This window comes from Canis lupus, chromosome 5, assembly GCF_048164855.1.
Source record: "Canis lupus baileyi chromosome 5, mCanLup2.hap1, whole genome shotgun sequence".
Taxonomy (NCBI): domain Eukaryota; kingdom Metazoa; phylum Chordata; class Mammalia; order Carnivora; family Canidae; genus Canis; species Canis lupus.
Genome location: NC_132842.1, coordinates 22,568,192 through 22,595,839, shown reverse-complemented (window position 1 = coordinate 22,595,839; position 27,648 = coordinate 22,568,192). Strand labels below are relative to the sequence as shown.

At 44.9% G+C, this 27,648-nt stretch overlaps 1 protein-coding gene and 1 long non-coding RNA gene across 4 annotated transcripts in view; both read right to left on the bottom strand.

Annotated features, from left to right (window-relative positions):
• Positions 1–24,730, bottom strand: part of FAM107B (family with sequence similarity 107 member B) — a 70,940-nt gene extending 46,210 nt beyond the window's left edge. The window contains exon 1 of one of the 3 annotated variants that reach the window (XM_072825730.1): positions 24,584–24,730. The gene's annotated coding sequence lies outside the window, so the exon portion shown is untranslated. Of the gene's footprint in view, positions 1–23,920; positions 24,068–24,583 lie in introns of those variants that run through there. The other 2 variants (XM_072825733.1, XM_072825732.1) reach the window with 2 other exon arrangements.
• Positions 24,731–24,867: 137 nt separating this feature from the next.
• Positions 24,868–27,648, bottom strand: part of LOC140633349 (uncharacterized) — an 82,395-nt gene continuing 79,614 nt past the window's right edge. The window contains exons 3-4 of the long non-coding RNA XR_012030965.1: positions 25,175–25,252; positions 24,868–25,003 (exon numbers count right to left, since the gene is read on the bottom strand). This is a non-coding gene — a long non-coding RNA (uncharacterized lncRNA). The remainder of the gene's footprint in view (positions 25,004–25,174; positions 25,253–27,648) is intronic.

The window sequence follows — 27,648 nt, the reverse complement described above, 5'->3', positions numbered from 1 at the left end:
TGCAGCCCCATACACACATGGACTGCAGCCTGAGGACAGCCTGAAGCACAGGACCCAGATAGGCTGTGCCTGGATTCCTGACCCACAGAAATGGTGAGATAATAAATGCATGTCACTTTAAGGCACTAAGTTTATGATAACTTGTTATGCAGCAGTAGATAAGGTACAAGTCAGAAGAAGTTTAATCAAAGAGTAGAGAGAAAGTAGTAGCCAAAAGAGGAGGACACCAGGGAAGGGATGGGTTTCATGGTGTTTGCTCTTTCTATTTTGGTTTTAAGATAGGAGAGACTTGAGTATTCACAAATCCTTATGCGACAGAATAACACAATGAACTGGGGGGAGGCGCTAACCAAACACAAAAAGCACAGTGAGCTCACAGGTGCCAGGAGGTATGATGGTTACTCAACAGGTAAGGCCTGGGAAGGAAACCAAAGGCCCTTTGCCTCCTCGCACACGGTCCACAAACAAGCTCGCTCTCCCTGTCAATTCAAGCCCAGGTTTCATGACAGAAAATGGGACTTTGCTCTCATACCTCAAGGGTGCTTCTACAGTCCCATGACAGCCTCAGCTCAGCCCCAACCACAAGCTGGCTCATCAAAAACCAGAGCACAGAAACTGGGTCTATTTCCTACAGATGCAGTTCCCAGTCAATAAATATTTCTAAATCAGTTTTGTTAGCTACAGAAAGAGAATTCTTTTATCAACTAAAGCTTTCAAAAGTTAAGCCTGTATTACTTCAGCTGGGCATTTGTCTCTGCTACCCAAAATTTAAAGATTTTTTTTTTTTTAATTTTTTTTTATTTATTTATGATAGTCACAGAGAGAGAGAGAGAGAGGCAGAGACACAGGCAGAGGGAGAAGCAGGCTCCATGCACCAGGGAGCCCGATGTGGGATTCGATCCCGGGTCTCCAGGATCGCGCCCTGGGCCAAAGGCAGGCGCCAAACCGCTGCGCCACCCAGGGATCCCTGCTACCCAAAATTTAATTTATATATAAATAAATATGAATGTGCCCAAAGTAGATCAGGATCCTATGTTAATTAGCATAGCCCGTATTTTTTCTCAAGTAAAAACACACTGCAGGAGCACCTGGGTGGCTCAGAAGTTGAGCACCTGCCTTTGGCTCAGATTGTGATCCCAGATCCTGGGATCAAGTCCCACATCAAGTGCCCCACAGGCAGCCTGCTTCTCCCTCTGCCTTTGTCTCTGCCTCTCTCTGTGTCTCTCATAAATAAATAAATAAATAAATAAATAAATAAATAAATAAATAAAATCTAAAAAAAACAAAACAACAACAACAAAAAAACCCAAAATATACTGCAAATGCACCTATCAAAAAAAAAAGAAAACAAACCAAAAATTTGTGCGGGGGGGGAGGGGGGGGCGGATCTGTCCATCTACATCAACTTTACATTGTCACCAAATATTTGTACACACCTATGCCAGTGAAGAGTGTGGTGAAGTCGCATATAGCAAGGAAAGTCAGACCCACTGTGCAAATTACAGCACGATGAAGGAGAGCATTTGCGTCCCTTTTCTTATCAGATTGGTACTAGCAGAGACTGAAAATACTATTTCCTATTGGACACCCAAGAAACCATCCTTCCTGATCCCAACCAGGGAAGAAGCAGCAAATTAAACTCAGAGCATATCAGAGCGTTTTGTTGTTGCTGCGCACTTGTGTTTTTCACATCCACAGTTACTAGGGAGGAGGCGAAGGCAATGAACCAAACAACTTTAAATCAAGTGCTATTTTGCTAAAATGCAATACTTCAAAATACACATCAGTCCTATAATTTTCATTGGATAGTCACTTTTTTTTTTTTAACCAGAAGTATGTATCTTCAAAGAAATTGCACAATTTAGCCATCAGGATCCCAAACATGGAATAGAGGACAGATAAATACATGGAGATAAAACTTACTGGACACAAAAAAAGGTATTTTAAAAAGGTAAGCAAAGTACAACTCATCCAGAGTATGCAGAGATGGTTGGGCATCTGAAGAAATCTTAGGGGGTAAAAGTCTAGGACTCTAAGAGAGACAGCCTCTTACAGAGCTCTCTCCCTGGCAAAGATATGATATGATGTCCAGAACTATAACAAGAGGTGATTTTTTTTATTTGGCCTTGTATCATACAGGTCTGCTATTCTGTTAAACACACATATTTAAGTTTATACAGTTTCTAGTCCTTCAGGACTAGATGATTCAATAACCCGTGGGAAGATCTCAAGGTTTATTATTACTTCAGATACACATTCTCTTGTTTATGCTTTACTCATGCTCATTCAAAGCTTTGAAAAATCAACCTCTAGTAAGACAAAGTTGCCCAGGAAATTGCCCTATACTTGTCACCTAATTCAAAGCATAAGCAACAAAAGGTTATTGAGAATAAAGGTTAAACTCCGGATATTTGCAGGCTCCTCACTCAATACAACAGATTTTTTAAAAACACTTGCACTACCAGATAGCAGTAGTACCTTTAGGGGAAAGAAAAGCCCCCCAGACAAGACTTTACCACCACTACCTGTTCCCCTACCAAGAAGCCCTCCATCTGGAACTCAAAAAAGACAGAATTCAACTTCAAAGGGAGACGCTGTGGCAAATCCAGAGAGCAGGAAAGTTGGCATATCCATCTGCGTGTGCATATGAATGACCTCATGAGGCATGGAAACAAGAGCAAACAATGCAAAACAAACTGTTCCAACTCTGGTACCAGTTACTGACCTTCCAGACCAATGGAACATGCTATCTCATGCTGAACATCAGCTACTCTGCTCGAAGGCAAATACCCTCTATACCCGTTCACTGAAATCTAATAACAAAGGCAAACACTTCCACCTATGAATCAGCGTCCTCTCTGAGTGCTGTGACAATATACATTTATAAACAAGTCAATGCCTGTGCACAGTCCCCAGTCCAATATTCATACACCTTAATCATGCTCAAGTCACCTCTCCAACAGCTTATAAATACCCTCTCCAACTACAAGAGGCTGAGGTTTAATACTCATTATAACACCACGGTGATACCTGTAGCACAGATGCTTTAAGACACCTAAAACTTGCACTTCTAAGGATAATAATTCAGGACATGAGGGCCCACTTATGAAATGTGCTCGAACTTTCTATTTTGGGGGAAGTGTTTAAGATAATGGAAAAACCACAACCAGGGGAAGCAACAAAACAAATGGGATGGCCTTGCGCCATCCCAATTCTGTCCAACTACCTGCGTGAAATTCTGGGCTGGGAAGCATCCACCTCTCCAAACCAAAGAAGTTTCCTTTTAGGCCTAGGTTAAGTTATTAGGAAATATCAAATCTAGACCAAGGTGCAGGGTGTGAAAATTACAATTGCAGATGCACACACAAGACATATTTAGTGACACCTGCTCCCACACCAAGCCCAACACATAACAGTGGCACAGAGAGAACCAGCAAGGCTCCATGGACAATCCCGAAAACTGTTTATAAACCATGCTGCTTGGCTCATATCTTATTCACTAGAATTCCTTCCAAGTGCATCACTGTGGACATGAGTCAGTTGATCCTGCTCCTTCTATCTGCCTCTCCCATCACAAAGGAAACACTGCACACCTCCCCATGTGAAAAGTGTCCTAAGACCTGGTAGATATTTAGGAGTTCAACCCCACTCCACCTGTGAAAACAAGGGTTTAATATAACAGACACGTTTCAAAAAATGGTAATACCTAATACAGCATACATTTCCTATCACATTTTATGTTATAAATGTACTGATTGTGACCCACAGTATAAAACAGATCCATCAAAGGATGGATGTGTGTACAAAATGTGGTACAGACATACGGTGGAATATTATTCAGCCTTTAAAAGGAAGAAAACTCTGACAGCTGCTACAACATGGACGAACCCCAATGACCATATGCTGAGTGAAATCAGTCAGACACAAAAAGATAAATACCATATGGTTCCACTTACATGAGGTCTATAATACTCGAATTTATAGAGACGGAAGGTCAAATGGGGGTTGCCAGGGCTGGGGACAGGAGAGAATAGGGAATTTGTGTTTCAGGAGTACAGAGTTTCCATTTGGGAAATGACAAAGTTCCGGAGATTGATGGTGTGATGGTGGCACAACAATGTGAATGTACGAATGTCACTGAATTGTATGCACTTAGCTGACTGAGCCACCCTGGTGCCCCCTAAGTGCCTATTCTAATCACAAAGTATAAAATGCTTTTGTTCAGGGTGCCTGGGAGGCTCAGTGGTTGAGCATCTGCCTTTGGCTTGGGTCGTGATCCTGGGATCTTAGGATCGAGTCCCACATCGGGCTTCCCAGAGGAAGTCTGCTTCTCCCTCTGCCTACGTCTCTGCCTCTCTCTGTCTCTCTCATGAATAAGTACATAAAATCTTTAAAAAGAAATGTTTTTGTTCAGATGGGTGCTAAAAAGGACAGCCTTGTTCACAAACTTTAAGACTATGAAAATTTTAACAACAACAAAGGAAACAAAAGAAAAAACACATTTGCTTTCTATTTCTACAGGCGTCTTGGAAAAATTCTGGTACCAAACAGCAGGAAAAGACCCATTTTTTTTTATATTATACACAAAGTTCAGGTTAGTAAATAAACTGATTTTCTAAAACAGAAGATACTTCTTTCATTGCTTATGAAACAGTTACCAATTTGACACGCTAATTTTGAAAACTAATTTATTAGAATGTAAGCTTCTCAAAAGTAGGTTCTGCTATTAAGCATAAACCTAAACCTCCATAGCAACTAGTGTAAACCTTGGAACACAGGAAGGCACAGCATTACTGAGTGAAAGGACTCAAATCCTCTGGAAATAGCAATGTTTAAGAAATTGTATTTTAATATTCAGAAGCTAGTTATCTGTTTTCCCTATTACAGTGCATATTCCTTTGAAAGCCTCCTAACTGCAAAGTAACCAAAATCTTACAACTAGAATAATCCAGATAAAGCCAGAGAAATTCACCTAAAAAACCCTACCCTGATTATTTACCTCCTACCTGACTGGCCACGACCCTAAAATTGCTTCCCTGAGCTTATCAGCCAAAGAAATGCAAACTACCTAAGTAAACACAGAAATTTTTGTTAGCAGCATTGCCCAAGTAGCAACACACAGAGGTAACAGTCTCAAAACCAAGTTGGCTACTCAAAACCTCTCATTAGGAGATGAAATGGGGATAAAATTGTTTTGTCATCCCCTGGTTCCTCTCAAAGATATGGGGTACCTCAAAATAAGTCCTATGTGCAACTAAATACATAGAATTTAAAAGTTAAGGTCACACTACAGAAGGAACAGCAAAAGTATGAACAATGAACAACAATGTGAACAATATCCCTTATCCATTTGCCCAACCCCAAAAAAGCACATGGAACACATAGCTATTTTCTATTTAAAACAAAAACAAAAACAACTTGTTAAAGGCCAAAGGCAGAGGATTATGCCTGGCCTTTAATTCACTGGCCTTTAATTCATTTTAATTTACCAAAAGGAAACGCTAATGTGATCCTCATACTTGGCCTCCCAAGATCCTGACTTCATACCAAGATGGAACTTAAAGTAATGTATTCTGCAGAATTTTCTTCCCAAATATTTTCTTCCTTACTGAGAAGACAAATGATTTTTGTTATACTCCGTGATTAAAACCTCAATAACTCTTATCCTGCATTGCTCGGCAGCATGAGAAGACATCACATCCAGGGGAAGGACACCTGGGGTTACAGCAAACCAAGAACAAAGCAGAGTCCCTGTTGCTGGAAACACTGGTTTCTCAGCCTTTATGTTCTACTGGTGTTGCAAGGGGAGGGCAAGGACAGGAAACAGCGGAGCTCATGACGGAGCTCATGACGTAACTGTCTTGCATCTGGCTAAGTGGTAGCAGGACAAACAAAGCAGGGTGAGATGGTACAGGTCAGGTGCTGATTTCCTAAGGGGTGATGGAGAGGCCTCAGAGTATCTGGGATGAGCTTTCCAGAGAGCAGATCTGGAGAGCCCCATAGGCCCTGGGCAAGCGTGTGCTTGGCATGTTTAGGAAAAACAGAAAAGAAGCCAATGTGGCTGGAGCGAGGGAACGAGGAAAGTGGTTGGAAACTAGGTTAGGGGGATGGCAGCAGCCAGACCAGCTTCTGATTCACTCCAACACTTGGAGCAATGGTTGATTCAGAGATCAGAGTTCTACACCTCTGAATGCAGTGGAAATCAACCGGCCTGACAGATGCTCAAAGTGATCCACTGGCCCAGCCTTCTAAGGCCATCTGGAGGGTTCCCAGAACTGTCTCACTTCGGCTTCACCTGTAGGCATCGGCGCACGGTGGTATTTGTGAACCAATGCCCTGTTCCTGTAAGAAGACACACAGCAGGGCGCTCAGAATTAATGCTGGAGACTGTGTAGGCTCCTTGCCCTGGCGGATGGTTTCCGACCTGGCATACTGCCCACACACTCTTTGTGACAGCAGCTGAAACTCCAGGTTATGGTGTGTTAGAATAAAACTCCTGTCATCTTCATCCCACCTGTCACAGGTTATCAAAGAGATGGGGTTTTCTGGGACACCCCCAACCTCAAATACTCTTCCCTATCATCCCCATAAATGCATGTCTTATTCTCAAACAAATTACTCTGGTCATGATTAAAGAACACACAGTGACCACACCTCTAGGAGACAGATAAAAATTCTTCTAAAAACAGTACCAGAATGTTAAGGCTTGCATTATTAACATTCCCATGTTTTTTAACATTTGCCTGAATGCTTACTACATGCAGGCACACTGCTAATGCACTGGTTGTATTTCTGTAAGACTCTATCAAGCCTATACTGTTGTTATTCCTATTTTATGATAAAGCTAGTAAACTAAAGACCCAGAGGGTGGGCCCAAGCAGTCTGATCCCAGAGGATGCCAAATCACACTGCCTCTCTTTAAAGAAATCGTACAGTGAGAATTCACTCATTGACCAAAGTTACCCACATCCTTTTCCATTTAGCTAAAAATGACAGTCTTGTGTCTTCTTTAAGATCTACAGTCAGTCAAGACTCTTTAGGGAGATATATATAACCTAGAGCTAAAGAAACTACAGGGAAGAATCTACTGCTCATTAATAACAAGTGACATGAAATGCGGAACCACTGTGTGGACCACAGACCTCCACAAACAGGATGCAAGCTCACGTTCCTGGGCACCCACCTACTAGCCACCCTCCTTCTACATTTCCGCATCCTTTCATCTGGGGAAGAGCACAAGCTTGTCGTGTAGTTAGTAAGTTAGTTAGTTAAAACAAGGGGTCACAGGGCAGCCCCAGTGGCTCAGTGGTTTAGCGCTGCCTTCGGCCCAGGGCGTGATCCTGGAGACCTGGGAGCCCCACATCGGGCTCCCTGCGTGGAGCCTGCTTCTCCCTCTGTGTGTGTCTCTGCCTCTCTCTCTCTCTCTCTCTCTGATGAATAAGTAAATAAAATCTTTTAAAAAATAATAATAAATAAATAAAACAAGGGGTCACAAAGTTGTGGCCTGACACACCACCCCACCCAAAATTGCAAAGACATGGTACATGGGGGTGGAGGAAGAGGCTCAGCCCCACCAACCTGCACGTTCAGTTGCCTATACCACTGCCACGGAGGAAGGGGAAAAGTTCATAATGGAAGTAAGCAACTGATGCAAAGGGAAGGCAAACACACAAACCTGTACCATCCACTTACCAGGAGGATCATCTCTGTTATCTCAACATGGTTGAGATTCTCTGCAATTATCACAAGGCCAGTTCTTGAGATCTGGGGCCTGGGGACACAGCATCAAGTACAAGACTTTCCCCTAAAAGGATCTGTCAGAGGTGCTGTTGGTGTCAGGGAAAGAGGTGGTAGGTTTCAAGGCCAGTCCTTAGGAGGGAGGGTTTTAAGCACAGGAAATATGGGACTTAAATGACATAAAACCATATGTAAAAGGATGCCTTTGAAAAGGAACTCCTAGCACTCATGAGATCTCAATGCTGACACACAGTGAGCCTGAAACAAAGGCTGAGTAAGAGGCCACACACACTTCATGCGCTTCATGAACGGCGTGACTGAAGTTAGCCTTGGCTTCTACGCAGCCTGAAGCCCGTCCATCAGTCTGACCTGGGAACGGCACAGCAGCACATAGGAAGAAGCACTTGGAGGCCACGATTAGGATGACAGGGGCCCCATCCTCAGTTTCGGATCAGAGATGAAAATATGCAACTCGTGATAAGTGACGACAAAGAAACCTGAAGGAGGAAAGCACTTCCCAACAGGGGCAATGTGCAGTGAGCTCTGCTTTCTCATCCCAGGGCACCCAAAGGCCCGGAGCCTTTCACTCCACTTCATCATAAATGAAGCTGTCTCACAACAGGACAGTACACTGCGTGATGCTGGCATCCACATCAAATAGTGCTCAAGGAGCTTCAAGAAAAAACATCCATTCTTCTAGGGAATGAAACTCTTACCAGAAGGGACAGAGAACCCATGCCAAGGGGAACAGGAAACACACACAGGATGCCTTATCAACAGCACCAAGATGGCCCCAAGACCTGCTTACCTCACTCACCCCCACCACCCCCTCGGGGCCCCAACTGCCAGGCTGGCAAGACTTCCCAAAGCCCTTCTAATCAGGCCGACCAATAAAAGGAGGCCAAGCATCCTTTCCCTCCTCCCTTCCTCTCACTAGTCCTGCCGCTGAGGTGTTATGTGGAGCTCATGCACTGTGGGGAGCCCCACAGAAACCACAGCCCCCAAAGGAGGTGCAGCCAAAAAGGTGCAATTAGGGTACTGCCAGGTGTGATTGTATTACCAGGTACAACACTAGTAGCTCACTCCTAAAATAGATAGTCGTTGAAAACAAACCCAGAGTGAAAAGAACGCTGAAAAATGTAATGTAGAATGTTCTTCAGAATCCAAATAATAAGCAAAGAGATAGGGGCCAACCTCCCCCAATGAGGCAGGGAGACTTGGGATTCCCAGAGAACCTTATGTCAATCAACCTTTTGATCAAGGATCTTTATTCAAACACACAACAAACACTTATCTGCCACCAAGGATATATGCCCAGGGAAGCTAAATTATTTGTCAATGATAGCAGGTCACTGTGGAATCTGGATGAAGGCTCTACTATTAACTACACACGACATAAAAGACATAAACAAAGCTTAAACCAGACAAACAGATCATCCCTATGTAAGGGGTACCTGGTGGGCTGCTCTACCGCCATTAACCACTGACCCTGGACCCCTCAACTAGCAGTCAGTTCCTGCATTTACAGGAGCCCAAGACCCACAAATGAACCAGGCAACAATCCTTACTCAGCATCCCTGCCAAGTAACTCTTGGTTACTGGTGACCTAGTGACCTGATTTTCTTCTCTGGCTGAGATTCCCGACTCACTCACCACATCCTCCTCACTTACACTCCCATGCTGGAGCACTGAAATTCTACCTTCTCTGCATAACATGTCTTTGTTTCTAAAAACCTTGCCTGTTCATACATTTTAAACCTCTCTTCAGATTGGCCATTGGTATGGGCTGGATGTTTCTATCTCCCCAAAATTCTGATGTTGAAGCCCTAATGCCCAATATGATGGTACCTGGAGGTGAGGCCTTTGGGAGGTGAATGGGATTAGTGTCCTTGGAAGAAGAGACACAAGAGAGATGACTTCTCTCTCTCTGCCAAGTAAAGATATAGCAGGACCGCCATCTGCAAACCATGAAGGGGGCCCTCATCAGACACCAAACCTGTCAGCATCTTGATCTCGGCCTTCCAGCTACCAGAACTGTGAGAAATAAATGTCTGCTGTCTATGCCACCCCATCTATGGTACATGTGACAGCCCCTGGGCTGACAAAGACAGCATATCCATACCTTTGGGTTCAGTTTTCTTTCTTCCAGCCAATGTTCTCTCTTCCACTCTCCCAGGGTGGGCCCCTCACCTAGAGCTTCTTAACCCAACTCTCTTCTCTACCACGATTTATAAAACTGACTCAGCACTTCAGGTACAGAAGGTCCACTAAGACGACACAGGTGAATAGGGCACTCACCCCAAACCTCAGGGAGACTCTGAGTCTAATGGAACTGAACGGTTTTATTCCACTGGGTGGATGAAAACAGTCCTGTATAATGTCACATCCAGATACCAGCTTGAGGAGAGCAGGCAAAGTAAGAACGCTAACATCTCTTAGCACCTACATGCAGGCACAGAGCCAGGAGCTTCACCTGCATTACCTGCCTGAAATTCCCATGGTAGAAATGAGAAAACTGGAGCTCACAAAGGTAAAAGAACTTACCACACACCACCAAGTCTACCTAAAATAAGGCACATGCTCTTTCTAATATGCCAGGGTTGGAATGAATACTAACCAACACTTTAAAAAGCCTTGCAGGGGGGTGCCTGGGTGGCTCAGTTGGTTAAGCATCTGCCTTCAGCTCTGGTCATGATCCCAGGGTCCTGGGACTGAGCCCTGCATTGGGTTCCCTGCTCAGTGGGGAGCCTGCCTCTCCCTTTCCCTCTGCTGTTTCCCCAGCTATGCTCTCTGGCTCACTCCTCCTCTCTCTCTAAAATAAATAAAATCTTTAAAAAAATAAAAATAAAAAGGCTTGCAGGGAAAGGTAATGTGAAGGGCTTTCTTCCACAATCATAGAAAGAACTCATACATTTGTTCTTAGAACTATATTCTAAGTTATTCTTATTTATAAAAATACGCTCGTATATTTATTTAGAAAGAAATTATATATGTATTTACTCGTAGGAAGTTGCCTGCACTACAAGTCAAAATGTGAACAGACGAGAGTTCGCAAAGATAGTTCTCCTACATTCAAATGAGTCCCTAGGCTTTCTCAGTGTCTCAAGTAACTACACTTAATGTTTTTAAGACATTAGTCAAAACAAGAGCTAAGAATGCACACATCCCCCCCAAAAGGGCAGTTTTTTACGATGACAGAATTGTGTGAGTTGCTTTTCTTCTAACATTCTTTTTCTGCCATAAAATTGTCATCATCATCCCAGTATCTAGGAAGTTTCGATCTTGGGTTTTTGTTTCTATTCCTCAGCAGTGGCAACAGGTGCAGTAGGCAGGGTGACTCAAGGTGGGTGACACGAAGGAACCTGTATTGACTCAGGGATGGAGGAAAGATAATTCAAGTCCTATGCACACACTCAGGAGCTGTGAGATGCTGGTCTAGTCGGCACTCCCGGGCTTCTGCTTCCCAGCCAGAGCTCCACATCATGAGGCCTCATCTCCTAGTCAATCCCATGACAACATGGGCTCACGACCAGGGTGACCACACTTCCAAGAAACAGAGGGTATGTGTTTAAAGGAGATTAGGGAGTGAATCATCCATGAGTAAAAACTCATTTACCTCCATTTAGAGAGTCGTGTTCGTCAACAAGAGGTTCGTAGAGGGAACATCTAATGTTTTACAGTTCTCCTGAAGAGGCTATAAATAGGAGTGTATGAAGTCGGGCAGCTACGGCTGACTTAAGGCTCACTGAGAAGCACATGCATGCAACATGTTCCAGACTCTTATTTGTAAGCTGGTTTGTTTCTAGCAAAAATGGAAAAAAAAAAAAAATAAAAGAAAGGAAAAAAAAAAAAGCCTTGTACATCCAATCATTACAGATTTCAGCTGTGCAAATCAAACAGGAAGCTCATGAAAAATGCAATTTAGAAGCATTTAAATCAAACAAAACCCCCCCAAAAAGACCTATTTCGGGCATATATATGGACAGCTGCAAAGCTAACTGTGTTTTTGTTTAACCGCAAATTGTTTAAAGTGACCAGCGGAGCACAGTACGAGAGACATCCAAGTGGACATTTCCCTGGACGTTACCAAGGTCTCCACGTTTCCCCTCCCTATGGACTCACATAACCCAGACCAACCAGTCTAATAAATGCCTCTGTGACACCCACACCATGCTCTGTGGGGACAGCCTGGACAGAGAAAGAGGGGAGTCTTCCAGTCAGAAGCAGCAAGAGGCCAGTGCTCAGAAAACCAACACCAAACACAATCTCCCATGTCTAGTGGGCTGACTACTCACCAGCACTGCCTTCTGCCCACCACCCCTCGCACAATGGTCCCCACAAGAAGAGTCGCTTTTGATGAGATCTGTGCCATAGGACTCCTAGGGTATAACTGAAGACAAGAAACAAAGAGGAGGAACAGGAGAGGAGAAAACTTCTGCTTCTCAGACCCCACCTCCAGCCAGTGCCTCAGAGATGTTTCCAGCGCTAAAAGATGAGGGGCAACTGGTTTTAATTATCAAAGGAATTATACCTTTACAGCTTTGGGTGGGCACAGGGTATTCATCAAAAGAAAAAAGCCCTCCATTCACACCTACCCAGACCTCTTCTAAGAGTCCTGAACCATCTACCACCTAAGAGCTCCACATACTAAGGAGCCAAGTAGAACCACTTGTTAAATAAGCAAAGCAATTATTTAAATACTGATTATGGCAAGTGCTTCATTTTCCATTGACCATATTTACAATAAATTAGAGCTTATAGATTTTTAATATAGATCTTTAGAGTATATGGAAGGCTCTAGAGCGGTAATGTTATGGGCCACAAGGAATAGAGCATTCCTTGAGTGAATAATAATAAAGTTTAAAAAATAATAAAAAGAAAGAAATGAGGAAAAGAAAAAAGGGGTGAAGAGAAGGGCAATGCCCCAGGGTGGATAAGCGTGCATTGTCTGTAGCGAGTGTATGGAATTCTAGTGATCTTGGATCAGTTACTGAAGGTCTGTATATACCAATGTCCTCTTTGGCAAAATACAATTGCGGGATGGATGAGGATCCAAAAAATGATGCACATAAAACATTCAGCATGTGTGCAAGAAATTAAGTATTAGCGACCATCATTCTGGACTGAGTTCAGTTCCAACTCCACCAGTAATTAGCTGTGTGGTCTGAGGCAAGCTAGTCGCCATGTCTGAATGTTGGCTTATTCACAAAATAAGTGAGTCTGGGTTAGATGATCTCTGTGGCTTCTCCAAGCTCAAATCCTCTCTGACAACGTGATGTGCTTTACCAGGTCAAACGCCTTTATGCTTCTAGTACCCACACCTTTCTTTTGGGATTTATTGGTCCCAGCCATGACTGGATACCAAAGGTGTGGTCACAAACACAACTCCCCATTGTGTGACTGTGCTTAAGGGAATCCTGTTTTGTGATGATCCCTCTCACAAGTGGTTTCCAGGAACACACAGTGGCAAAAGGAAGGCCTGCCTGTGCTAGGAGGAATCAATAGATTTCCATTCCTGTGGCTTTCAAATGTTGGGGCTGTCCCCAAATCAGGATGTGGTGTAATGTGTCCTGGTGTGGCTTGGGAGTGAAGGAGCGTGTATGTAAATTAAATTCATTTGCTGTAACCACCCTTCTTCATAAAAGGAGCTCTCAATTATTTCCTGCTGAAAACACTGCAAGAACCTATCCTTCCTAAGCTTAACAATGAAGTCGAAAAGCAGCCACTAAAAGTCCATTTCTCTTAAATCTGGGTGGAACAGCAACTATTTCAGATTTATCATTCTCCCCTCACTGTTTTAAACTCCTCAGTGACACCTCTTCTAAGGAAAGACAGGGCTTTAACGTCCTTACGAAGCAGGAGATTTATAATGATTATTGAAAAGGATAATCTGTCATGGTGCGCACCATCACACGGGATTCTGTCTCATAAACCCACACCATAATCTCCTAATTTAGGTGGCAGGTTGTTTACACCCACATTATGTAAACAACAGGGCAGATCTTAATGCTGCTGCTAAGCAAGATTACAATACAATTAACCTGACGGAGTAACACTCGTAAAAAAAAAACAATGGTAATCAGCTGTACTGACAGGAAATATCCGAGATACCTGGAGGAAACCAGACCAATCTTTACTTCTCTATGAGTCATCTGGATGTCCCTAGGCTGCATCAACACCACTGGTATTCCCTGACCCCTGGCCCGTTTCAATTCCGCCTCACTCTCCCTAACAATGTCCATGTCCATGAAGAAAGAAGAATCAACAACCTGTCCTGAAATCCTTAGTTTGGGTAACAGTCCCCAGGGGATGTTAGCAGACATCAGGGGAGAGGAAGATAAGAAATTCACGATGAAAGGATTAAGAGGCCACCCTGTGAACTCAGTGACCTGCCTCGGTATCACCCCAAGGGAGGTACCCAGACATTCTTCTCAGATGATGCAACGTGAAGTACACACCACCACCACCAACAGATGGATCTCACCCAAACAACTGGACGTGGATCTCATCAAGCTTTAGGGCTAACTTCCAGTTTACAGACATTACAGAGACTGGTGGAACAGGTTAAAACCAGCTGCCAAGTCCAGAATGTGGGCCACTTTCCAAGACAACTGACCTGATTCTTCAACAAATCAACAGCTCTGGAGAAAAGGGTGGGGGAAGAAGAGCTGCTCCAGAGTTTAAAAGCTTCGGGAGATGTAATAATCAGATTGCAAGTCTGGACTCTATCCTGGTGCCAGTTTGAAAAAAACTTACTGTAAAAGACCTTTTTAAGCTACTAGGCATGAGGTCAACCCCGGGCAGGTGGAAGTTCTACAGACCCCTGCCCTCTCCCAGACCTTGCCATCTGATGCTCTGGAACTGTGTGTTCAGCCACTCCACAATGAAAGGGCAGGGCCCATAGGGAGACCAGGGCACCAATGGCTGGGCCTCACCAAGCCCCATGCGGAAAGGGGAGACTCGCAGGTAAGATTCGGAAGATTCACAGTTGGTAGAACAAGAGGCAGTTAGCTCCTGGGGTTACCTAGGGAGGAAATGGACAGGTTCCTCTACGAACAAGTTTTGCCAATAGGTTTCCAGCAGCCCCAAGCTCCATCTGAAACCCATCATGTAAAAAGCATAAAATCACTGCTCTGAGCAGGAAAACCAGCATCTGAAACAAGCAAGTTACCTGTGCAATGGGAGAAAACACACAAGCAACACCCAAGTGGCAACTTCACGTTTGCTTTCTTCAGCCGTTCTCCACTCCTGCCTCTACTCCTCGGAGAGTTTGGTTGAGTTTCCTTTTGTTTCTCATCTATTTTCAAATCTATCTAATGGAGGCAGAACATACATAATGCAAATGGCACACATTTCACACCATTTCCATCACTTTTCACTTGTTGCAATTTTAGTTTTATTTGATTTGTCTTTGTACTATAACATCCCCTTTCCCTAAGGCTAAAGAGCCAGCCAGAAGCCAGCCTGGGATGGACAAAGAAACAGGTTGGGGCCTGTTTCCAACTTCCAAGCTCTGCACACTGGTGGCCTCGGCAGCTGAAATGTGCCGTCCAGCCAGGGTACAAACAGTAAATGTGAACAGACGGCGATGGCAAGTGAAGATACGGCTTCTTCACCACACCTTCTGAGTCTCTAACTCCGCCCCCAAATCTGACTTTCCCAGAGTTTCTAGCTCAAGTTCTAGGGCTTTTAACCTGCTGCTGCTGCTGCCCAAACTATCCCAATGGCTGCGGAACAGGGTTTCTCTCCTTTCACCGGTTTCAAAGACCTGCCATTTTACTGGTCAATCTTCTTTTAAAACACAGCGGACTCCCCCATGGTTCTAACTGTATAGAGACTTTTTAAAGATTTGAAGGAAATCTTTTTAGATCAAAATGCAAAACTGTTCATTTGTTTCACTCTTCAAACCAGGTATTCTAAAATAAAGAGTGGCCTTTTTGTTTGCTATTTTGAACTAGTAAACTGGGTCCATAATTAAAAATCCCTAAAAATGAAAGATGTACTACACCTACAGAGTTAGCTTAACAATGCTGTAATTCCGTTTTAGAAAGTCAGGAAGCTGGGAGGCCAGTAAAAAGTGTCTCAACAGAAACCAAAGTGTAAAGTTAGTCCTATTCTAAAGAGGCTATTACTCATGAGGGTAAAATTATATAACCAGCTCTTATCAAGCTACTTAATAATCTTTAAAAAAAAAAAAAGGTAAATAGAAAAACACACAGGAGGTGTTTAAAATGCTTTGAAAATGTTCAGAATATTGGGGATACACAAAGAATTCCTCTTCGATAGGGAATACAAAATCCTCCAATATGGATTATATGTGAATAGAAAAAAACACTGTTTGAATACAGAATTGTTACAAAGAGGGGAAAAATGTATTAATGTATAATATAATTATATAAACATCTTGAAAAATGCATCATGCCTAATTAAATTCCATCCATTAATAAGGCAGTAGCCTGGGGATAGTTTGTACAAAAATGGCATTTCTGGTAAATATAATATTTAAAACACTACTCAAATATACAAGCACTGTCTTATGACATAATTATGTGTTTTTAATTTGGCACCATCCAAACATGAGACCTAAAAAAAAAAAAAAAAAAAAAGACAAAAACAAAAAAACAAACATGAGACCTAAAAGAAAGCGACTTCACAAACAAATCACGTTAAGATGCTATAATTTCCATATGGTAATGTCAAAGTAAAAATGCAGTACAAATATTCTCCTTAAAACTATGATTTTGGATTTATCTGGCAAGTGCATTACTCCCATTGGGATCCCAAACTCCTTCTAAAGTTGGGAAGTCAAACGTGTTATCCACACAGGGAATACAGACATGGTCCTGAGAGAGAAGGCCCAAGTGTGATTCCCAGCTCTCAACCATAACCTTGGACAAGTTTTTAAATCTCTTTGTCCTGGGCAGCCTGGGTGGCTGAGCGGTTTAGCGCTGCCTTCAGCCCAGGGCGTGATCCTGGAGACCCGGGATCGAGTCCCACGTCGGACTCTCTGCATGGAGCCTGCTTCTCCCTCTGCCTATGACTCTGCCTCTCTCTCCCTTTCTCTCTCTCTCATGAATAAATAAATAAAATCTTAAAAAAAAATCTCTTTATCCTTTAGTGTCTCATTTGTCAAACACTAGTAATGCTACCTGCCTCAAAGCATCACTTGGAAGATCACAGAAGACAATGAATACCACCACACCTGGCATAAGAGTAAACGCTCGGTAAATGCCAGCTATTACTATTTTTATCATCTTTAAGACCCATCTCAGTGGAAATCATTCTTATCAATACAGAGCACCTCTTTCTGACAAAGGCAAAAAAAAACACATGCCTCAAAAGCAAGATGCATGGAGCAACAGTGGGTGAACTGCAAAGACAAAGCCAGACAAAAAGGTCACGTTGTGTACAATTCTCTGTGGATGAAATGTCTAAAAAAAGCAACATTCTAGAGACAGAAGAAAGATGCGTGGTTGCCTAAGACTGCGGATGGCAACAGGAATGGACTCCAAAATCTGGGTGACAGTCGTTTAAAACTGCATAATCTACTGAGCGCTATAGAGCGGCACACTTTACTATGGGCAAGGTGTATGAATGTAAATTACACCTCGATAAAGCCACACTGATCTAAAAAAGAGAGGTTTCCAAAGCCTTGGCACAGGCATTTTCATACCACTCCGTGAAAATAGCAAATTCAGATATTTTACCAAGGACAGCAGAAATGGTGGAGAATGCAAGCTTGGGCAAGGATCAGACTTGGATCCCAATCCTAATCCAGCTTTGCTCATTTCAGGGCAAACTCTTCACTTCTCTGGGTATCAGCTTCTATATCTGTGAAACGGGAATGGGAATCCTAACAATATGACTCTCAAAGGCTGCTGTGGGCATTACATCATCCTCCCCTTACCCCTCTCCAGGGTTTCCCAGATCAATAAATGGCGCCACCCTTCATGAAGTCGCTGAGGCTAAAAGTGAGTGTGGATGTCATATCTGACTCCGTTCCCTCTCAAATATTAGCTCCAATCCATTAGCAAGTTCTGATGGCTCCATCTTCAAACTGTATCAGGTACCCAACCAGTTCCCACCAGTTCTTTCCCAGTCATCACAACATCCCCAGGGACTCACAAAAGCCGCCTACTGGTTGGTCTCTGGACTTCCATTCTGGCCCCTCTGCAGGTACCACTGCACTCCATCCCAAAGGGGTGTATGTTGAACTCAAGGCCAAGCTCTATCATTCCCTGTGCAGTCCCTCCCATGACTGACTAGACCATGGCCTCCAGGCCCCACACAATCCAGTGTCCACTCGGACTTCAGTTCATGTCCCACCCCACATCCACAACTGGCTCCATCCACCTGGGCCTTCTTGCCATTCCCCAAAAGCAAGTTCCTCCCGCTTCTGGGCTGTTATTTGTACAGAGAGATGGGGGCGAGGTTCATCCGTTCCTCCCTTAAGATCTCAAATTATCCTCCGAGATGGGCCTTGCCCTATTAAAACCACCACTTCCTGCCCTGCTAGACTCTAGCCCCTTCGCCTGATTGGTTTCTTCATTGCATTGCTGTTCCCTAGAATCACATACTGTCTTCCTGCTATAGTGAAAACTCCATGTAGGCAAGGATTTTGACAGTCTTGCCCACTGTCCTCGTCACATACCCGGAGTCTGGCACAGAGCCTGGCATAGAGGAAACTTCATGGAAGAGGAAACTTAAATACTTTCTGAATGAAGAGATCTCATAAAGCACTTAGCCTGCCAGGTAGGAAATCCTCCAGAATTGTAAGTTAGTAACAATAAAAATATTATTACACATTTATTGTTATTTTATTTCACAAAAGAATATGGAAGCCCTCCTAGGTTAACATGCCAATAATCCAGGTAGAACTCTAAGTATGCCACTTTGGTACTCAAGATGCCTTCATCCCATGAGCACAGAGTAACATGTTCTCACTCTGGCAGGAACATAAAGGATGATGCAACTGATTTTCACCATCCTTCTCTGCCTCCTCTGCCTTCAAAGATCACCCCTGTCCTAACGGGGTGACCCGGGTGCCACAGAACCACAGGGGAGTCCCTCAAATGACAACTTAAAGAGTTATGGGGCCCTCCACCAGCTATAAAGCATGCGAGCTTCACCTCACCCTCAAGACAGCTCTATGAGGTAGGCAAGGGTGATTGATTTACCTCCAGTTTACAGATGAGAAAGTAGAAAAACAGAAATAAATGACCCACTCAAAAATCATACTACTAAGAAGCTTGCATTTAGGATTCTGAAAAATTTAAAAACCTAGGTGTCTCTCTCTCTCTCTCTCTGTCCCCCCACACACTATATTACTCTGTGCATCCATTAAAAACAGCAAGAAAAATAAAGACCACAGCTTTAGCTATTTTAAATGACATTAAGTTATAAGGGAAATGAATATTGTAAAGCCTTTCTAAATATACATATCCACAATAACATTCTTAACTTCCTGGAAATTTGAATTCATCCACATGAGACATTCATAAGTAACTTCTGATTATTTACACTACAGGAAGTTTATTTTTTATTTATTTTTTATTCTTTTAGATTCTATTTATTTATTCATGAGAGACATAGAGAGGCAGAGACATAGGCAGAGGGAGAAACAGGCTCCCTGCAGGGAGCCTGATGTGGGACTCGATCCCAGAACCCTGGGATCATACCCTGAGCCGAAGGCAGACGCTCAACCATTGAGTCACCCAGGCGTCCCTAACACCGCAGTTTATAATAGAACTGTCGTTTCATAAGCTCATTAGCATGCAACAGGCCCAGGTACCTGAAAAACTTGGATAAAATGTGAGTTTTCATCTTACCTCTCATGGAGTATGCTCCATGCAGCACCCCATAGGTGCTCCAGGGCAACCCAAGTGGGCATTGACAACAAAGAGGATAATCAAGAACGCTCCAAACCACATGTACCTACGACCAGCCAGGAAGCAGACAGCTGGTCCATAACCTGCATTTTCTCAATCCTGTTTTTGGAGGAGACTTCACAACACATACTCACCCCAGAAGGCTACGTACGCTAGACATCCCCTCTATTTAAGACTTGTGGGCCTAATGACTGAACTCATGATACAGAAGCATAAGCAGGAAAAAGCACTGTGCACAGCCCAGAGGCCTCTGATGTTTCATGGCCTCTAAAGGTGGGGGAAGGGTGCTTTTTTTTTTAATAGGCGTATCCTTTTACACCGCAGAACCCCAAGACTTTGGGGTGTAGGTGGAACATGACTGTTACCAGACCATGCCTCCCTCCCACTTCCCCACCCAGCACCACCACAGAGCAGACTACGACCAGTGCTTCACAAATGCTTGGTGCCCACTGCTTCCCCTCCACTGAAATCTTTGGTAACACAGCTAACGCGGTCACCTAGTGCTAAAGCAAATTTCTTCCTTTTTCTTTTTTTTCTTTTTTTTTTTCTTCTTTACTTCCTTTTTCTGAACCTCTCCCCTTCGTTCTCCTGCCCACAGTTCACCAGACTTTGAAAAGCATGAAGTTAGAATTCCCACAACTTCCCCCACAAACCCCATCTTATCTTCTCATCTGTCCAGAACGTCTGGTGGGCACACCTGTAGCCAGCTACCCCCATCCTCCCGGATGACACCAGCCCTCGGCTCCTGGGAAGCCTTTGGAACAGCTCAGGACCAAAAGGCCCCACCACAATTGGTTTCCAAGGGCCATCAGCTGTGACGTCTATGTCCAGCAAGAACATGAGAATACCAGAGTTTCCCTCTCTCCTGGATTCCACACTACAGACTGCCCCAACCTCGAGGCAGCCACACTTGAGACAAAAATGAACAGTCCTCTTCCTGTATTCAGCCACGCCCCTGCCACCAGACTCTTAAACTGATCAGCCCTGAGCAAATGACACTCATTTCCCTCCCACGCCTCTCCAGTGCCTTCACCTTTAAATCAGAAACCCAACCCCTTAGCTTTAGCTGTGATTTACATCATACTCTCAGATACCTTAATTCACAGCCCTTACCATGACTGTCAGTAAACAACTTTTTAAGAAATTTTCTAAAAGATTTTGTTTATGGGGGGGGGGGGCATAAGCAGGTGGCAGTGGGGAGGGCAGAAGGAGAGGGAGAAACAGATTCCCCCACTGAGCAGGAGAGCCTAACCCAGGGCTCAATCCCAGGACCCCAAGCTCATGACCTGAGCTGAAGGCAGAGGCTTCACTGACCCAGGAGCCGCAGTCATTAAACAACTTTTGTGTCATTTTGTGCAGTCCTTTAAATACTGTCCACACCTACCCTGCCATGAGGACATGACCCCCCCCCCCCATCAGTCTTGTCAACTGCAATACACCCCATGCTAGGCCAATCCCCGGGCACAGAAGAGGCTCTTTGTGAATGTCTGTTAAATGAAGGAGTGAATGAAAAGCAAAAGCTCCCCCACCAGTCTTAGAAACAGCCCCTATTTACCATGGCTAAATGGCAACCTACATCAGCTTGCCAAATTATTTATTTTATTGATGCGAAATGAAATAAATAATATCAGGTGGGTAAAAGCTCCAATTCCTTTTCAGCTGAGTTCCCTAAGTATTGAGCATAAGGAAAAATTCAGATAGATAAGGCCCAGCACTTTCCGCACTAGGAAAAGGGGAGAAAAATGACTTGCCTTCACAAAGGAAAAGCAAAAATAGGCCAAGATAAGACAAGGAAATTATACAAGAAAATGAAGCCTCATCAGGACATCCCAGCACTACATGGCCCTGAGCTGTGCACACAGACTTCTCGTCAGCACCAAAGCTTCCCCAACACACACGCCCAAAATGAGTTGCAAAAATGGGCCAGTGCCCACAGCTACTTTCTCTAGACTCACTCCCCAACATATATGGGGACTTCTACCAATGCCTGAAATCTAGAGCTTACTGAACCAAATGTCCTGACCCATTTTAAAAAACATTCTGCACACAGAATCCTGGAGAGAATAAAGTGCAGACAAGACATCATGAATAACACGAAAGCCACATTACTAATCTACTGGAGTCCCTCTTTTCAGAGAAAAATCCTCCACCCCGCAACCACTCCCAAAGAAAATCAGTGTAAATCTTTTCCACCTTTACTTGTGACATTTTAAACAATTAAGAAAACAAAGATAAGGATAAGAATATCCAGCCTACCACAGCTGAGGAAGAGGACTTCTCATAGCACTTCTCTAAAACACAAACCAGGTCTACTTTTAAACACCTGAAGAATGGATTCTGCGGCCCATTGGGGCAAGAGGCTGGCCATCGCAAACAGCCATAGCCAAGTCCATGACACTGGGCCACTCCCAAACTTTTCTCTCCTCCCCACGAAGCAACATTATAGAAAAAAGGCAAAGCTACTCAACTCTGACCTCTATTCCAGGTGGGCTTACATTGCTTACAGTGTTGTCCAAGGCCACAGGATGGTTGAAAAATAATATCTAAAAATTCTGATGTTTTTTGAGTTTCTTTTGACTTTTGCATGTGGCAGGATCCCCTTGTTTCTGAAGGAACACTGATCATTACAGCCCACTACATACTTTGCACCATATACTTCACATGCTGACTTAGAAGTGTCTACTGCATGGCAAAAGCTCCCTGTATGCATGTACCCAGATTAAGGAGCCCCAAGTCAGGAACAGGAACGAAGATTGCACCTAATAGAATAAGGCCACAACTTCCTTCCTGTAAATTCTAACTTCGAAGAGTATTGCATCATCCTCATGATCAATCTACTTCCAGTTGTCTCCAAGACCTCTACACTTTGCATGGAGTAATGAAGATGTCCAAAAATTTTACAAGTGGAAACTGGAGAAATGAAATGTCCGAAGATTTTACAAGTGGAAAATAAACGTAGGTAATAACAAAAGCATTCAATGACAAATCTATGGTTGAATAATGTGTTGTTTTCTGGCTTTTTTTTTTTTTTTTTTTAACAGAACACAGGCACTTGAAACCACTCACTACTCAGGGAAATTTTTTTTTTTAATGTTCAGAAGTAAACATGTTATCTGGCTATCAAATATCTCTGTCATTCCGTGTTCTACAAAAAGGGTGCCTTTCCATCACATATTTCTCATAAATCACAGAATTTTACTTTTTAAATATTTTAAAAGCTGAAATATTTCTTTTCTTAAAAAATGATCAATCCAAAACTCCTGAATTCGAAAGGACAGTCCCTAAAACTTTTCTGCCGGTTCATTCTTCCAAATTAAGTGGAAAGTACCTGTTTTTTTCCTGTTTCTTCCCTTCTCCCTTTTATGCAGGTAGTTATTTGTTAGGCTATAAGAAAATACTATTCAGACAACTTGTTGGTATTAATCCTATGTGAAAAGTGGCAAACCACTACTGTAGACTATGGTTATTAGATGTATTTCAGTCTGATGTGAATGCTAAAGGCTAAGAATCTGTAACTCCTTCCTTTATTCACACACACACACACACACACACACTCTCTCTCTCTCTCTCTCTCTCTCTCTCTCTCTCTCTCCCTCACACAATCACACTGTGGCTGCCAAGCCATGAATCAGGCTAAGATGCCTTCAACCTCTGGGTGTGTTTGGGTGGTAGACATAAGTGACCTTCTTTTCTGTGTTCTTTTCAATTTTATAATACACATACATAATTCTGTAATTAAAAGTTTTAAACCTGAAACTACTAACACTAAGGAATCTCCAGACAGGCACCCCAAATACTATTTCAACTTAAAGCTATTTGGACAGCTAACATCTCCAAAGTAGTGGCTCGTGGAACATGGTCAAAGAAGAAAACATACCTGTAAGCAAGAATTCCTCAAGGTAAAGAATGTAAAGTCTAACAAGCCTCACTTCATTTTTCTGTTATTTCCCTTAAATATCACACTCATTCTAATCAAATAACTTTGCTCTACTGATTTTTTTTTTTTTTTTTTTTTGAGGAAGGAAGGGTATGGTGTGTTGCCTCAGAGATTAACCTCTGCAATTTATCGTCTCAAACAGGATTGCTTTTCACATTTCAGAAGGGGCTGTTACCATGCCCGAGGCAGCATGTCAAAACTTGGCCATACGCGGCCGTGCCATCCCCAAGGGACCCGAAGGGAGAAATTAACGGGAACCCAATTTTCAGGACTACTTGGGCCGCAGACGCCACCCCATATGCTGGGTTGACTGCAAGGGAAGGGAGCGTAAAGGAGTCAAAAATGGAAAAGTTACTACTTGCAGACTGTTGGGCAACAGGGCGCCGGTCACCGTTATAGCGGCGGGGCAAGCCCCCCGCGGCCCCTCCTTTGTCTGGCCAGGCCCCGGCTCGCGGCGGCCCCGCAGCCGGCTGCTTCCCCCCCGGGCGCGTCCGCAAAGCGCGGGGCCGACGGGGCGCCGGGGGCTCGGCATCTGGCCGCGCATCCCGCCGCAGGCAGGCGGGCAGGCGGGCGGGCGGGCACGCAGGCAGGCAGGCAGGCAGGCAGGCGAGCAGGGTCTCTCCATTTTCAGGGCCGACGAGGCAACAATAAGCCGAGCTGAGCGGCCGCCCGGGCTCCCCTTCCTCGCGGCGCCCCCCGCCCCCCCGCGCCCCTCGGGCCGGGGGCCACGCGCCGGCCCCGCCCCGCCCCGGCCCCGCCCCCGGGCCCCCCGCACGCCCGTCGCCCGTCGCCCGTCGCCCGGCGCGTGTCCGTCCTCCGGCGCACGCAGGGACCCCCGCCCCACCGCCCACGCCGCGCGGGCGCCGGGGAGGGGACGCGGGACGCCGGCCGCCGTCTCCGCCCGGGGTCCCTCGGGCCGGGGGTCGGGCTGCGCGGTCTCCGCGGTCTCCGCGGGGCGGGCACCCACCTCCCCCGAGCTCCCAGTCTTTGTGTGCAAAGTAAGTGCGGGCGGCGAACCTACCTCGGCGCGCTCACAAAGGCGCGCGGCTCCCTCCCCGGCGCTCGCTGCGGGCGGCCGCGGCGGCGCCCAGCGGCCCGACTTCTCTGGGCGGCCCCGAGGCGGCGCGGGCGGCGGCTCCGACGGCGGCGCGGCCCGTCCGGCGCAGGGCGGCTCTTTCACACCCCGCGGCCCCGCGCGTCCGAATTAAGCGGCGGGGCGGGGCGGGGCGGGGCGGGGCGAGGGGCGGGGCGGGGGCGGGGGCGGGGGCGGGGCGGGCGGCGGAAGGCCCGCCCCGCCGCGCTGGCTGCGGGCTCGGCGCTCGGGACTCGCGGCGGCCCCGAGGGGAGCGCGCCCCCGGCCCCGCGGGTCCTCGGAGAAAGTCCGAGGATTCGGTTCCGGGAGGTTTCCCTTCTGCTGTTTGGGTCCGGTTGGCTTCAGGCACTTGCAAAGAAGAGAGGCAATGTTGGGAGAAAAAAAAAAACCCTAAGTGTCACCAGACGAGAGAGAGAAATGGGGACTCGAAGGTGGCGGGAGTAGGGTCAGGAAGCCCACAGGGAAAGACCCTTCTCTCCCTCCCTCTCCTCCCCCTGTCTCCGTCTCTGTCTCTCTCACGTGCTGGGCTGGTGGGTGTCCGGCCTCCATCTCCAATCCATGCTTGTGAGGCTTAGCGAGGCTGTCCCCATTGAAATCCTGAAAATACGTCACAGGAGAAAACTCAAAAGGAATCGGGGAGGAAGAGGAAGCAGATCTGTACTAATTGTATAAATTTACTGTCAAACCAGGACTTCAAACCCAGTGACCAGGAAATTTACTCCTATTCCTTCCCTGTCCCCACTCATCAAAGAGTCATTGGGGATTTAATTTGTGCGCCAGGAGGAAAGGTTTGTCTCCCCTCCTTTTTACCCCCTCTCTGATTTTCCTTATTTACAGCTCTCCTACCGTAAATTGCTTCTCTGCCCAACCCTAAGACTCTCAGGTTACCATGCACCTGAATCAGGACATAGAACAAAAAAGAGAAATATCTAATTCAGAGTAGCAAAGGAGGACAGCAGGTTGGTGGATTTTAGATCAAAACCTTTTTAATTTTCTTGGCAACAGATGAATGAGGTGTTTTGTTTTGTTTTTTAATTGGGAAATTTTTCTGACTAAAACAGCTTGGGTCATTATCACAAAGAACAGTCATATCAATTACAGATTTTGGTAAACGAATAACTTAACTCCAAAGATGCTCTAAAGCCACAAGCCCTAAATGGCCTGACCAGCCCTAGATCCCTGAAGCCCACTGAGGGGTGGAATCACTTGATACAGGGTTTAGAGAGAAAGCAGTTCCTTCCCAGCCCGAGAAACTGCCCTGTGTGAACTTTATCCATAGTGTTTCCTACATATCTTTCTTTTCTCCCAGTCCTTGCATTGTATTGTTTCTGTAACTAACAAAGGGTCTACCAGTCGCCAAACCAGAACCTGGGATCCAGCCCAGGATCCTAGGACCTGGGAGCCAATCCCAAGTTCTAGGAATCCTGCAGGAGGCCTAGATGCCCACCTCTCCATCCCACTAATACTGCCATAGTTGGCCTTTGGTGTCAGTCATCACACTGGCCTCCCAACTGACCCCAGCTTCCAGTCACACACAATTTTTTCCTCCAAACTGCTTCTCAGTGAACTTCCCAAGTGCAAATCTGCTCAGGTTAAAACCCTTCAACAAATACCCAATTCCTACTACATAATCAAGTCCAAGCCCCTTGCTATAGTACCCCATAAGGTAGTATACTTTTTGATATCATGTGACCTCTCCCATGTGTCCTTCTTACATCCCCCAGACAACCACAGAGCTTCACTCAACCAGAGTGCTATATTTGCTGAATGACCCTGCTCTGTGAATATAAGGACTGAAGGAAGAGCCTGTTATGCTCTTCCACACACCTCCCCTCTGCCTAGCATACCTTCACCCCACTCCACCCCCCAAGGTTCCTCTCCTCTCTGAGGCCCAGGTTCCTCTGAAAAGACTTCCCTCATTTGTTCAAACTGGATGGACCTTCTCTCCCATCTCATGCCTGGCAGAGCCTGGTAATTATTGTGCTTTACAGTAAATATATGTCCTCCTTTTTTTAAAAAAAAGATTTTATTTATTTATTCAAAGGTTTGTCTTTGAAAAAGAGGAGACACAGAGAGAGAAGCAGAGATGTAGGCAGAGGCAGAAGCAGACTCCTCTTGGGGAGCCTGATGTAAGACTCCATCCCAAGACATTGGGATACTGCCCTGAGCCAAAGGCAGATGCTCAACCACTGAGCCACCGAGGCAACCCAATATATGTCCTCCTTGAACTGAGTTTATGCTTGATACATATATCTTTACACCCTCATGCTTAACATAGTTAGGAACTGAATTGTGTTCCCTCCCCCTCACCCCAACAAATTCATATGTTGAAACCCTAATGCTCAATGTGACTATATTTGGAGATAAGGCCTTTAGGGAAGTAATTAAGGTTAAATGAAGTCATAAAGGTAGGGACCTAATCTGTAGAACTGGTGACATTACAAGAAGAGGAAGAGACACTAGAGACTTCTCAGAGAAGAGGTCATGTGAGGACATAGCCAAAAAAAAGCAACCATGTGCAAGCCAAGAAGAAGCCTCATCAGAAACCAACCCTGCCAGCATCTTACTCATGGACATCCAGCCTCTAGAACTATGAGAAAATAAATGTTGTTTAAGCCACTATCATGGCAGCCTGAGCATGCATTAAATTCTAGATTCTAACCTTGGAAAAGCACTAACCCACCAGTGAGCCTGTAATGTCCCCTTCTAGCAGCCTGAAGCAAACTTCTAAGATGCTAGGACAGCAGGTAGAGTGTCTGGATGTGAGAAGCGACCACATAGCATTTCCTCTGCCCTCCGAGAGGAATATGTAGCTCATTCCATAGCCTGGGGTATAAATGCCCACAGATTCTTAGCCATCACTAAGATACAAGCCTACCCTTGTATCACAAAACATAATTTAAACAAAAACAGTAAGAGGAGATGAAATATATCTTTGAACTTCTTGGGTCAAACCCTTCTTAAAAGAAAAGACACCAATACCCACTTACTGA